Source organism: Vanessa atalanta, chromosome 20, assembly GCF_905147765.1.
Source record: "Vanessa atalanta chromosome 20, ilVanAtal1.2, whole genome shotgun sequence".
In the NCBI taxonomy this organism is placed as follows: domain Eukaryota; kingdom Metazoa; phylum Arthropoda; class Insecta; order Lepidoptera; family Nymphalidae; genus Vanessa; species Vanessa atalanta.
This window is the reverse complement of record NC_061890.1, coordinates 2,823,430-2,838,831: the sequence shown is the minus strand read 5'-3', so window position 1 is coordinate 2,838,831 and position 15,402 is coordinate 2,823,430.

The following is a 15,402-nucleotide window of genomic DNA, read 5'->3' as shown; positions in this document are numbered from 1 at the left end:
TTCACCTAGTACGGAGGGTAATATTCATCGAACTTGAGTTGCTTAGCATTGCTTTATTTAAATTACATTATATTTTTAATAACTTAGAGTTACATTTTCTATGTAAAATAATTGTTATATATATTTATTGTAAATATTAGCACTAAGCTAAGCTGTTAATGGGTTAAATAAATAAATAAATAAATTTATATAAAATAAAAGCTTGTCACGCAACAAGCTTTTATATCCAGTTATTAGTTAACAAGTGAATGTTGGAATGAGATAGTAGAGTGTATTAGAAAAGCAGCAATATTTTGGGCGATTCAAAGGAAACGGGGTAGACGACAAAAAATAATGGTGGTCGGAAGAAGTAGAAAGTGTTATCACAGAAAAGAAAAGTAGATTCGACGATTGAAATATCTCCACAGTTATTCAGAGTTAAGTCGAGAATTCGGTTATTATGATTTTTACCATTGTTAAATTGAAACACGTTATTACGTGACATAAAATCTACGAAAAGATATCCGAGATTACAGTTATAATTAATAGGACACATATTGTGGGTATCGTGACATTTATCTGACCAATCAATAAATCCTAGATTAAAGTCAACTATAACATCGCTGGAGTGAGATTGCATAACTAGACTAATATTTTCTAGCATTAAGTCCAGTGACGTACTTGTTACCGGAGGAGGAAGAAAGAGGACGCAAAATAAAATTTCCTTTGAACCAGGTTCGTCAGTCTTATCAGAGACCCACAAATCTTCTAGAGAACTTTAAAAGTGATCGATTCACTTAGAAAAAAGATCTTTGGAGACAGTTAATAATAATAATAATAATAATAATAAGCCCCCCGAAACCCAACCACACGTCCTGATTGACCATCTAATCACGTGGGGGGCGGACACACGATAATTAAATTACTGGCGTGGCAAACGTGGCAATGGTAACCCATTTAGTATGGAGACGCGTAGTAAGAAGAAACGTATAGGGCCGCTACCCGGGGGCGATCGCCGGGGCACACCTGGAGCTGGCGCTGGGTGTGACAGCATGTGGACCGTCAGCGGTGAGGAGTTGAGCAGGCGGGCTTCTCCCGATAAATTCCACACTACAGCCGGTCGTCGTGAGTTGAACAGGCGGGCTCACGGCGTTAATGCTACAGCCGCTACCGATGATGAAATTAACAGACTGACAGACAGAACAAGTAGCCCAATAGAGCCTTATAATAGTCCTAGCACTTCATCATACACACCCTCCGTCCAGTCATCACCTTCCACTATTAGCTTAAATACAGAACCACACTTACCAGCTTTGAATGTTGCGCGGGAGGCGAATGCCTTTTTGCCCGCGTCCACCAAGGCTGGAAAACCGAGAGTTCGCATGAGATGGAGCAAAGAGGTAAACTCATTTATCATGCGAACATATTACTATATTACCAATTTAGAGACTGACATGACCACATATAGACAGAAGATGCATGAACTTTTTACACAAGAATACCCAGGGATTACGGTTACAGAACAGCGAATTTCCGATCAGAGAAGAACTATAGTAAAAAATAAACTACTAACCGAAGACGAATTGAACCGATTAAAAGAAGAAGCACGTATACAGCTACAACAACACGACGTTACTACACCATTACCCCGAAATCCGTCTCATTCAGAATTTCACTCTCAAACAGAATCTTTTACAATACCAAACACACAAAACACACACACATCAGATATGTCAACACAAACTGAATCTGTAACGATAATATTAGAAAACGAAGTTAATACTTTAAACGCACAAAATCCGATTACTGAAACGTACATACAAGAAATATATGATAAATTTAGTACAACTTTATTGCAATACTCAGGAACGGATCCACTAATACGTCCTCGACTTCCTAAAATAAAATATAGCCCACAACTCTACAATTTAATTCAAATATTTAACCAAAACATATTAAATAGATTTATTTCAGAAGATACACAGCTAATAGACATACATACCCTCATATACTGTACAGCATTAGTAATAACAGAAGAAGTAAATCCTAAACAAATAGAAAATATGCAACGCACAAAAACTAAGCAAACTAATAAACCACCGTGGCAACAAAGACTCGAAAAAGATATCGAAAAACTCAGAGCGGACTGCGGTAGACTAACTCAGTATATTTACAATAATAATAGATCAAATAAAGTAGTAAAAAGAAAAGAAAAGAAAAAAAGAGTAGAAGAAATACTCCAAAATTGTATTATACACACTAAACATGACAAAAATAATAGAAAGCCAGAAGAATATTTGGACACGTTAAAACAAAAACTCGCTCTTAAAGTTAATAGACTCCGAAGATACAAAAAAGCACAACAGCGAAGAAATGATAACGCCATCTTTACAACGAATGAAAAGCTCTTCTATAGAAATTTACAAAAACCACATACTCCCACTAACACAGTAACTGACAGGAACACAGACGTACCTACTAAACAAGATCTAGAAGTATTTTGGTCTGGTATATGGGAAGAACAGGTAAGCCATAATTCAAAAGCATTATGGATAAATGACGAAAAAATAGAATTTAGTATAATAAAAGAGATGGAATTTGTAGAGGTAACCGAAACAGATATAAAAAACATAACAGCAAAATTACACAACTGGAAATCACCAGGCATTGACAAGATACACAACTTCTGGTATAAAAAATTAACATCATTACATAAATGCATAGCGAAAAATCTAACACATGTCGTATTAGGACAACAGAAAATACCCGAATTCATGACAATAGGAATAACTTACATGCTACCAAAAACCAAACACTCACCACAACCTTCCCAATACAGACCAATCACATGCCTACCTACAATATACAAAATCTTAACATCAGCCATTACAAACAAAATTAACACACACATAGAACAACACAATATAATAGCAGAAGAACAAAAGGGGTGCAGGCGGGCCCATATGGGATGCAAGGAACAATTAGTTATTGACTCCACAATTCACAAACATGCTGCCACAAAAAATAGAAATCTCCATTGCACTTATATAGATTATCAGAAAGCTTTTGATAGTATTCCACACTCTTGGTTAATTCAGATATTAGAAATATATAAGATAAACCCAAAAATAATAGACTTCTTGCGTAAAATAATGTCATACTGGAAAACAACACTACACCTTAACTATGGCCAAAATACTATCGTTACACGACAGATACAGATTAAGAAAGGGATCTATCAAGGTGATTCCTTGAGTCCCCTATGGTTCTGCCTCGCCCTTAACCCCTTATCGCATCTATTACACCGTTGTCGAGTAGGATATCCTCTTAAAAGTATAGAGGAAACCATTATATCACATCTGATTTATATGGACGACATAAAATTATATGCAAAGAGTGATAAAGACATGAAAAAACTAATAGAAGTAACAAAAGAGTTTAGCACCGATATCAACATGCAATTTGGATTAGATAAGTGCAAAACAATACATATAATAAAAGGCAAAATAAAACCGGGTAACTACGCAATAACTTCTTCTGATACAATAACAGCTATGGAACCAACAGATTTATATAAATACTTAGGCTATAATCAACTTAAAGGACTCGATCATACATCAATCAAACATACACTTACAATAGAATATAAAAGACGAATAAACGTTATATGTAAAACTCAACTCTCTGGGAAAAATCTTATAAAAGCCATTAATACATATGCTATACCTATACTGACATACTCATTTGGAATTATAAAATGGACTAAAACTGACATAGAACAAATAGAACGAAATACACGCACAATTCTAACAAAACACAATAATCTCCACCCTAAATCTGCAATAGAGCGCCTAACACTCAAAAGACAAAATGGAGGAAGGGGATTGATAGATATTTATAATCTTTGGCAAAAACAAATTAATACACTAAAAACATTCTTTCATTTAAAATCTCGCACTAGTGATATACATAAAGCAATAGTTGTAAATGACATTAACTACCCCCCATTAAATTTAAATGAGCAAGGATATCATATGAATGACTGTATTGATGATCCTCAAAAGCAAAAACTAGAAAACTGGAAAAAGAAGGTACTACACGGACGCCACCCACATGACTTAGAACAGCCCCACATTAATACAATAGCATCAAACAAATGGCTCAAAATAGGAAACCTTTTCCCAGAAACCGAAGGTTTCATTATAGCAATCCAAGACCAAATCATTAACACAAAAAACTACAGAAAATATATTATCAAAGATCCCACTATCACAAATGATAAATGCCGTAAATGTCATATCCAACCAGAGACCATACAACACATAACAGGAGCATGCATAACCCTTACACAGACGGACTACACTCATAGACATAACCAAGTAAGCAATATCGTTCATCAAAAACTAGCACTCAAACACAAACTTATACAAAACACAAAAACGCCATATTACAAATACACACCACAAACAATCTTAGAAAATGCCACACACAAAATGTATTACGATCGAGGCATTCTTACCGATAAGACCATTCACTATAACAGACCAGATATAACTCTACAAGACAAAATAAATAAAGTCACTTACCTTATAGACATAGCAGTACCCAATACGCACAATCTACAGAAAACTATCGCTGAAAAAATAAATAAATATAATGAGCTCAAGGAAGAAGTTACAAGAATCTGGAAACAAGAAAAAGTGTACATCATCCCTATAGTTATCTCCACAACTGGTGTCGTCCCAAACCATCTCCTCCATAGTCTAAAATTATTAGATCTAAATGAGTCCCTTTATATCCCAATACAGAAGGCTGCTATCTTGAACACATGTAGAATAGTAAGAAAGTTCATGCAATTAGAAGAGACTGACACAACATAATTACTACACATAAATATTACATACATAAATAACACACACCACATACTGCATTCACTTGATTTATATCCTTGAATGTAGTTTACACCAGCTTGAAGGCTGAGAAAAACAAAATTTCCGAAAATAATAATAATATATGTTTATTTCAAGAAATTAGATCCCATAGTTTTGTTAGTAGAATGTAACTTATATTTAAATGTTAGTAAATTTATAAACTATTTCAATTACAAAAATTAAAAATCAATACGATAGCTGGGAGCATGCAGTCCACAGCAATACAACATATAGGAACAGTCTAGTCTTCCTGCTATCATTTTTAGGATGTTGTTTGGGCCGTCACGCACTCGCTGTACAAGAGATGCCGCTCTCCTCCTCATTATAGTCCAAAAGCAGTGTACACGAGCCTCTGCAAACATGGTGGAGGCACTGCAAGAACGAGACAGCCCCATCAGCACCCTAAAAGCGTCATTGTATTGAACACGAAGGGCTCCATATGCTCGTTTCGTATAATTCCTCCACAAAGAACAGGTGTAGAAAGTATTACAAAAAGCTCTAAACAATGTAATTTTCACCTCTTTTGCACACTTACCAAACCTGCGGAATATCATGTTAGCTCTGGCCGACAGAGCCCTTCGTTCTCGTTCAATATCCATATTGTCCTTGAGATCTGGGGTGAGTATATGGCCGAGATACTTAAATGTATGTACTCTTTCTAAGGGAACCGAATTAAGCTGTATGATAGGCACTTCAATATTTCTCCCCTCAGATTTGCTCTCAAAGACCATGTACTGACTTTTCTTCGCATTATATATCAGTCCATGTTGAGTTGCATATTCCTCACATTTTTTTAAAAGTGACCTTAAACCACAGACCGAGGCACTCAGCAGCGCCATGTCGTCAGCGTAGCTCAAATTATTTAGGCACACTCCATCTATGTGACAACCAACATGCATACTACTGAGTGACTCGATCAGCTGGTTGACATATAAATTAAAGAGACTAGGAGAGCTTAACCCCCCTTGTCTCACTCCACACTCCAATACATAAGGCTCCGAAAAAGTACTAGCCCATTTCACACTGTTGATCTGATTTCCATACCAGTATTTGTAAATGTTTACAAGTTCGTAAGGCAAATTAATAGATTCTAACTTTTTCCATAAGATGTCATAGGAAACCAGATCAAAAGCCTTTGACATGTCGAGAAAACAAGCGTAAACCGGTGTTTTACGTTTCAAATAGTACTCAACAGCATGCTTAAGAGACAATATAGCAGTTTCAGTTGACAGCCCTGGCTTAAAACCAAACTGGTTATCGTGTAATTTTAAATACTTATTTAATTGTATATTAAGCATGCAATCCAGCACTTTTGACAATATTGTCGCAAGGGAGATAGGTCTGTAGTTATGTCTATCTGATAAATCACCGGTCTTGCTTTTTACAACAGGCACAACAACAGTCTTCATCAGCTCTGATGGGAGGTATGAATGACTGATACATAATGCGTAGAATATTGCCAGTACTCTAGATATATGACGACCAGCATATCTCAGGTGCTCAACACTGAGGCCATCATGGCCAGGCGATTTGCCACCCGAAATAGATTTAATAGCATTTTTAACATCTCTCTCAGATAAATTAAACGAGAGAGGCTCTTTTCTTGGCAAGCCATCAATTGTGAGCTCGAACTTAGACTGCCCCAATGGAGATCTTACAATAAAATGTTCTCTAAAAATATTTGCAATGAGTTTTGGATCACTTTCTCCATCGACACTCACTGGGGGGCCAGGCCGAGCGTTCATTCTACTTGTGGTTTTCCAAAACGTTTTAAAGTCTTTATCAGAGTGTTGAGAAGCTAAAATGTCCATTTTGATTTGGTTTTGATGAATTTGACACCATTTCAATTTGGACTTGAACACTCTACGACTTTCACGCATTTCATTAAATTCGACACCAGATGTTGGTTTCCCGTATTGCTGAATAATTCACTATCGTGGACACTGTCATCCAGCCATGTCTCTGTACCAACTATTATACCAAAGTTTTAATTCGTCTAAAGTTTTGATAGTAGATCTTGAATTTTAAGTTGAGAATTATACGGACGTTTAATAATGTAACTTTTCGTTTGAAGGTTATCCAGAGAATCGTAACATTTGATTTGTTTGGCGGGTGAATGATCATTTTAGGGTACGATAATTCTTCCATTACGAATCCAAGTAAATCTATATTCCCTATCTCCTGCAACTTTTCAGCTTCTAGTGGTGCATGAAGAGGTTTAAAGTGAGGTGATAGATGATCGGATACATATATTAGCAATTTATTAGTAAAGTATCCCAGATGACTGGTGTTAAGTTTATTCGTTAAATTTATTTTGTTCAATTTGGTAACAGCTGCCAATATTTCGTCTCTGGGTCTAGAAGTCGGTAACTTAATAATAATAACTTGGATTAGTCATCTATTTTTCGTACTCTAGTTTAAAGTGAGGTGATAGATGATCGGAGACATATATTGGGGATTTATTAGTAAAGTATCCCAGATGACTGGTGTTAAGTTTATTCGTTAAATTTATTTTGTTCAATTTGGTAACAGCTGCCAATATTTCGTCTCTGGCTCTAGAAGTCGGTAACTTAATAATAACAACTTGGATTAGTCATCTATTTTTCGTACTCTAGTACAAGAGAGAACATCCGAGTCATGTATTGGTACTGAGACTGCAGCGCATAATTGCTTGACAACAGTGTTAAAGTTTTCAGATTTATTCTCTGATATACCATTATTCTCCACATTAGTTTCACGCGAATGTTGTTCAATTAAGTTAAGTCTATTAGAAAGATCGTTAACTTTGCTATTAAGAGTGACATTTTCTTTGCTTAAAATTTTGATTTTATCGCCAGAGGCCAATAGGTCGAATTTTAAACGATCATATTCGGCACTTAGGAATTGTATGCAATTTTAAAGATCGTTCAGTGTGGCCAATTCGGTTTTTAAAAACTGCGAATTATTTTAATATAGTAGATTCCATTGCCGTTTTAATTGAAGTATTGAAGTCTGAATCTCGTTTCGAATACTTGCAAGCAGTGTTGGATCAACTGAATTTAACGCATGAGGAGGCGCAAAAGAGTCATTATCAGCTCTTTCGCTTATGATGTTATTATTACTACCTTTTGGCTGGCCGCAAATGCCACGGAACACAGTCTACTCGCCAATCCGTTAATATGGGGGATATATAGTTCATTTTAAATTTTGCACAGTTTGGTATACTAAATTTTACAGTTTGTGTTTTTTTTATTATTTAGCCTAATATATTTACACTAAACGAGTGTACTTTATCAGTATAGCATAGTTTACATCGTCATACTGTTCCTGCTTTCTATTAATTTTGAATACTAAAGAGGTATCCGAGATGGCCCAGTGGCTAGAACGCGTGCATCTTAACCGATGATTTCGGGTTCAAACCCAGGCAGGCACTACTGAAATTTCATGTGCTTAATTTGTGTTTATAATTTATCTCGTGCTCGACGGTGAAGGAAAACATCGTGAGGAAACCTGCATGTGTCCAATTTCAACGAAATTCTGCCACATGTGTATTCCGCCAACCCGCATTGGAGCAGCGTGGTGGAATATGCTCCAAAACCTTCTCCTCAAAGGGAGAGGAGGCCTTTATCCTAGCAGTGGGACATTTACGGGCTGCTAATGCTAAAGAGGTATCAACAGCAAACAATACTATATCATGTTCGTTGCCAACAAGAAAGGGCGAGTCATTTATGTATATGAGAAATAGAAAAAGTCCAAGAATTAATCCTCGAGGGACCCCATACCAATCGAGACCCCAGGAGAACTTTTTTCTTTAACGTCAAACTTCAGAATTCTATTGTCAGTATTTAGATTACAGGAAAAATTAACTTCTAGCGTCTATTCATATTCATTTTGAATATTTTTACAATGCATTGTAATGTAAACAAAACTAGTATTTAAATTTAGTTCAAAATTACAATAGTTAATTTCCCTTTCATAAATAAAAGTATAGTATATATAGTGATTTATTTATGTAAGGTAAGCCCGTACAAAGTAAAAGAAAAGTTACAAATTTGAATCAATGACTTTTTATTGACCTTTTGCTTTATTAATTGTCATGGCGAAATAGACTATAAGCGCGAATTGTACTGTTTTGAGCTTAAAAAGGTGTTCGAGCGCCTGAAAAGTTTAAAGAGCAACACGAAGCGCTCACTTATAAGTCAATTTTAAGTTATAGTTTTATGTACACCGTTCCGACGGTGATTAACGATCATACCGGCGTTCAGTTAACACGATTTTTAAGTTCTCCAAATTCGCCTGTTTTTTCTTTCGTCAAGCCAGTTATCCCTTTACACATGGTCCATTATCGAGCCTGATTATATCTTCTTCGAGAATTAAAGAAGATAATAATTTATGAATCAGAAATATTAATTAACAACGGAGTTAAAAATAACTGCATCTTGAGGAGTTACACGTGAGCAGAGTGAATTTGGTATCAGTACACATATTTCAACGGTGTTAAATTTTCTAGTGGATAATATCGTCACCCAACACTCGTACAGGTTGTATTTAACTTTAATATATAAGAAATATAAAAGGTTAGTACATTTTTATACCTGTATTCATTATTTTATTATAGTACCGACTAGCATTTTGAAGAGTTCTCATTTTCATATTATTTTCATATGATTAGCAGAAATATGATTATTTAATACTTTAATAGTGTTTTAGAAGTAATTACTTCGATTTATATTTGTATTGATGCGTTTAAGAGACATACATTCAATCATTATAGTTGATGCGTAGGTACTTTTTAATTACAATATAATAATTAGTGTTGGATATTGTTACGATTCATTTTCTATATAATATAGTTAATTCAGCCGTAGTGTACTTAAAATAATCATTTATTAACTTATATATTAAGAAACACGTGGTGAAAATAATATTTGCCGTTAAATTAGTTATTATATTTTAACATTCACAATAAAGATTACCTACTTACATTGTTAAATATAATAAAATCAATTCCAAAACGTAGTACCTAGTTTATAATTATAATAGTACATCATCTGTTATATAACTTGTCATTATATACATTTCTGGTCGACGACACTCGAATCCCAGTATGTCCGAGGAAAGGGAGTTAGTAAAAAAGCGTGGAAGTTTAGTGAAAGGTCGCTTAACAGCATTTATTAATTATCTCGATGCGTCGAATGATAAAAAATTAAGCAGTTGTGATGTTACTGAATTGCAAGTGGAGGGAAAAGATCGAGTCGTTGTACGTACAATATAATGAGGTCCAGTAGCGTTTAGAATGTATAGTCGACGATGTAAAATTACAGTTGTCTGAGCGTTCAGAGTTCGAATCATTATATTATAAAGTTTTGTCTAGGTTTCAAGAATTGTTAAAATTATACAATAAAGATAATGAGTCTATATGTAGTGATCGGAATACAGGTGTCAGCATTCATAAGCCTATTAAGTTGCCTACAATACAGCTACCACGGTTTAATGGGTGTTATAGTAATTGGCTAGAATTTCGTGACACTTTTACTAGCCTCATCCATGATAATGAGGAAATTGACCAAATAAATAAATTCCATTGTTTGCGTGCTTCTCTTGAGGGATCTGCTGCTTTAGTTATTCAATCGATTGAGTTTACCGCTAGCAACTACACCGTTGCTTGGGATTTAATTAAATTAAATTAAATATTGGACAACATCACATACATTACTCTGATCCCAATGTAAGTAGCTAAAGCACTTGTGTTATGGAAATCAGAAGTAACGACGGTACCACAAACACCCAGACCCAAGACAACATAGAAAACTAATGAACTTTTTCTACATCGACTCGGCCGGGATTCGAACCCGGGACCTCGGAGTGGCGTACCCATGAAAACCAGTGTACACATTACTCGACCACGGAGGTCGTAACAATTTAATATGTGATCGTTATGATAACAAACGATTATTAGTGCAGAATCATGTGTCAGCTTTATTTAACATTGAAGCTGTTGCTAAGGAATCCTCTATGGCGTTAAAAGGTTTCATAGACCAATTAAATAAAAATTTACGTTCATTAGAATCCTTAGGTGAGCCAGTTAAACAATGGGATACTTTATTAATATATTTAGTTACTCGCAAGTTAGATCAGAAGTCTTATCGTGAGTGGGAGGAGTTTAAGGGCCGTATAGACAAGAATAGCAAAATCACATTCGATGCTTTCCTTCAATTCCTTCATACGCGCGCTGACTAAGTTGAAACTTTAGAGTTATCACGAAATAATACTCCCGTGACTAACAAATACGTTCCCAAGATAAAATCCATGGTAACGACACAGATTTTTGGTGTTCCAAGCACTGAATCTGTCACCAAGACTTGTCCCTGTTGTAAAGGTGACCACAGCTTAAATACTTGTTCGCAGTGCAAATGCAAGGACATTAAGTAATGAAGCTCGTCTTAAGTTAATATGTAGTTTTAAAGTATGTTATAACTGTTTTCGTTCAGGTCATTTTGCGAACAATTGTAAAAAAACAGGGTGCAAATTATGTAAGCGTAGGCATAATGTATTAATTCACGTCTCGGACAGTAAAGGTACTCGCTATAATAATAATAATATATCAACGTCTCCGTCGACGTCTGCAGCGCCTGAGCGCTCAATTCCCACTGGCAATGGCACTGGTAGTGTTGCTTTATCTGCGCGCCTCTCGCCTTCGACTAGCGAGAATAATAATAAGCAAAGTGGCGTGTTATAATCAACCGCTTTAGTTAAATTATATGATCACTATAATGTTGAGCATATAGTGCGTGCAGCACTTGATAGTGGTAGCACATCATGTTTTATGACGGAGCGATTATGTAAACGACTTAAGTTATATACTAAACAGTTAGATGGGTCAATATATGGTATAAATAACGCGAATTCTCGCGTAGGCAATGCGTGTCAGGTCAAAATGACGTCACTGGATAACAGCTATACCGCTAAGTTATTTTGTTTTGTATTGCCGTTAATAACAAATGATATGCCTTGTTGTGAAGTTGATTTGTCTGACCTTAATATTCCTACTAATATTTGTTTAGTCGACCCTACTTTCTACCAGCCGTCGGAAGTAGATATTTTACTTGGTGCTGATCTCTCCTGGGACTTGCTAGGTACTGAAAAAATTAAGTTAGGTGTTGTAAAACCTGTGTTATGTGAAACCAGGCTAGGCTGGATCGTATCTGGCCCAGTTACCTATTGCAATGGTAAATTATTAAATAAAATATCATGTAATTTTACTCAAGCTAGTTTTGATGATTACAGTGATTTAGATATAATTCGTAAGGATTTATTGCGGTTTTGGAATCTCGAGGAGATTCAATCTCAGTCACATGATTATATGCCAGAAGAAAGATTGTGTGAGGAATTATTTATTAAAAATACGACACGTTTATTGGACGGTCGTTTCTGTGTCCGTATCCCATTAAAGAATGACCCTTCTATTCTTGGTGACTTATTTCGTAAGGCTATAAATTGCTTACACTCCCTTGAACGTAGACTTAAAACTAAACCTGATTATAGTAAATTATATCACGAGTTTATGTCTGAATATGAGAATTTTGGCCATATGACTGAAAATAAAGAAATACACTTGAATGACAATAATTATTTCATACCGCATCACGGAGTATTACGCGAATGTAGCAGCACAACAAAACTTCGTGTAGTATTCAACGCAAGTTGCCCTACTTCATCAGGAGTGTCCTTCAATGATTTACAGATGGTAGGTCCTACGGTTCAGGATGAACTTCTGTCCATACTTCTACGGTTTCGTCAGTATAAGTATGTGTTATCCGCAGATGTCGAAAAAATGTATCGACAAATTGTAGTCCATCCATCGGACAGGCACTTGCAGCAGGTAATTTGGCGTGAAGTAAATTCAACCAATCCAGTGAAGGTTTTTAAATTAAACCCTTTCTTGCGACACGATGCCTTAAGCAATTAGGCTTGGAGTGCACTAACGACGAGGTTGTTACTATTATAAAGCACGATTTTTAAGTTGATGATTTGCTTACCGGTAGTGATGATTTAAACAAATTAATTTTTATTCGTAATGAAATCACCAACATACTTGCGTCAGCTTACATGTCACTTAGGAAGTGGAAATCTAATTCCCCTCAAGTAGTTTCTGGTGATTCTCAATCATTAGACTTAAATATGGGATCCGGTGAACATAATAAATTATTAGGAATTGACTGGTTTGCTAATTCCGATGAATTAGGTTTCATAATTGGCTCTAAGGTTCCCTCTCATAATAGTACAAAACGTGAGTTGCTGTCAGTAAATGCACGTTTTTTGACCCTTTAGGTCTTTTATCGCCCTTTGTAGTATCAATGAAGATATTATTGCAAAGGATGTGGTTAGATAAAATCTTATGGGACGAACCATTACCTTCGGAACTCAACTCCAGTTGGACAGCTATTATCAAGGCCCTGCCCCTATTAAATAATTATCGGATTCCACGCGTTGTGATATGCGATTCATGTGAAATGTTAGAACTCCATGTATTCACAGATGCATCTGAGCGTGCGTACGGTGCATGTGCCTATATCCGCAGTATTAATCATGACGGTCAGTGTATGATACGGTTATTGATGGCGAAGAGTCGTGTGGCACCGATCAAACCTACTACGATTCCACGATTGGAATTGTGCGGTGCCGTAGTAGGAGCTCGGATTTATGAGAAGGTTGTAAACTCACTTCGAGTAAATTTCCGTCGAGTTTATTGTTGGACTGACTCAACCATCGTTCTGGGATGGTTACAAATGTTGCCTTCTAAGCTTCAACCATTTGTTCGCAACCGCGTTGCTGAAATTTTAGACAAAGCAGGTAACTGTAACTGGCGGCATGTCCCAACTAATAAAAACCCAGCAGATCTTATATCTCGTGGCGTGGATATTAGTACCTTACAGGGGTATGGTACGTGGTGACACGGTCCTGATTTTTTAAAAGATAAATCTAATTGGCCTACTCAAATTAATTTAGAATTTGTAACTTTACCTGAAACTAGTTCACATATTTCACTGACTGCGGTCGCGGATAATGTTAAAGATAACACATTAATTAATTTTATACGTTTTTCCAATTATTTAAGACTCCTTCGATGCGTTGCATATATGCTGCGATTTATTAGAAATTGTAAAAAACTTCCTGTTTCACAAAAATCCTTAACACAAGATGAATTACAAGAAGCATTAAATATTATTATTGTAAGAAGTCAAATTGAGTCCTTCCCCGAGTATAAATTACTTATAAATAAACAAAATTTACCTGTAAAAAGTACTCTTCTTAAATTGAATGTTTACTTAGATTCTAATAATATAATGCGAGTTGGAGGACGTTTAGAGAACTCGTCATTCTCTTATGATAAAAGGCATCATATTCTTTTACAGTCCACTCATATTTTTACGAAATTATTATTTAGTTACGAACACAATAAATTAATGCACGCTGGGCCACAGCTATTATTAGCTTCCATAAGGGAATTGTATTGGCCTATAGGTGGCCGAAATTTAGCGAAAGCTTGCTATCGTAAATGTGTACGTTGCTGTCGAATGAATGGTAATGTAATTACTCCTTTAATGGGAAACTTGACAAAGCAACGTCTTCTTCCGGGTTACCCATTTGAAAGTGTTGATTACGCCGGCCCTATCATGTGCGCTAGTCGACAAGGTCGTGGTTGTAGGTTAGTAAAAGTGTACATCGCGATTTTTATTTGTTTTACTACTAAGGCAATTCACTTGGAGCTAGTAGGTGACTTAAGCACAAATAAGTATTTACTAGCACTATTTAGATTTATTTCGCGCAGGGGGAAACCTTTAGATATATATTCCGACAATGGTACTTCATTTGTTGGTGCGTACAACGAAATTTCTAAATTATTAAAATCTAATTGCGATTCTCTAAGCGAGAGTTTAGCTAACGAGGGAATAAAAATGCATTTTATTCCCGCGTACACTCCTCATTTCGGCGGACTCTGGAAGGCGGGTGTTAAGTCGACAAAATATCATCTCAAACGAGTGTTGGGAAATTGTAATTTGACTTTTGAAGAACTTAACACCACTTTAATTCAAATTGAGGCGATACTGAATTCTCGCCCATTAACGCCGCTGTCGTCTGATCCTGAAGATTTTTCACCACTGACACCAGGTCATTTTATTATTGGTCGGCCACTAACTTCACTTCCTCAACGAGATAACCGAAACGATCCTACCAAATATTTAACTCGTTTCTAAAGAATCGAACAACTACGCCAGGACTTTTGGACTCGGTGGAGTAAGGAGTATGTTTCAGAATTGCAACAAAGAACCAAATGGCGTTCATCAAAAGACGAATTGAAGCTGGGTTCCATGGTGGTAGTGAAGGAAGACAATCTTCCACCGCTAAAATGGAAAATAGGACGAATTGTTGGTGTCCATCCAGGATCTGATGGTGTTGTACGTGTGGTTGACATCCGAACGTAGCAGACGCAGCGACGGAGTAATCCGTC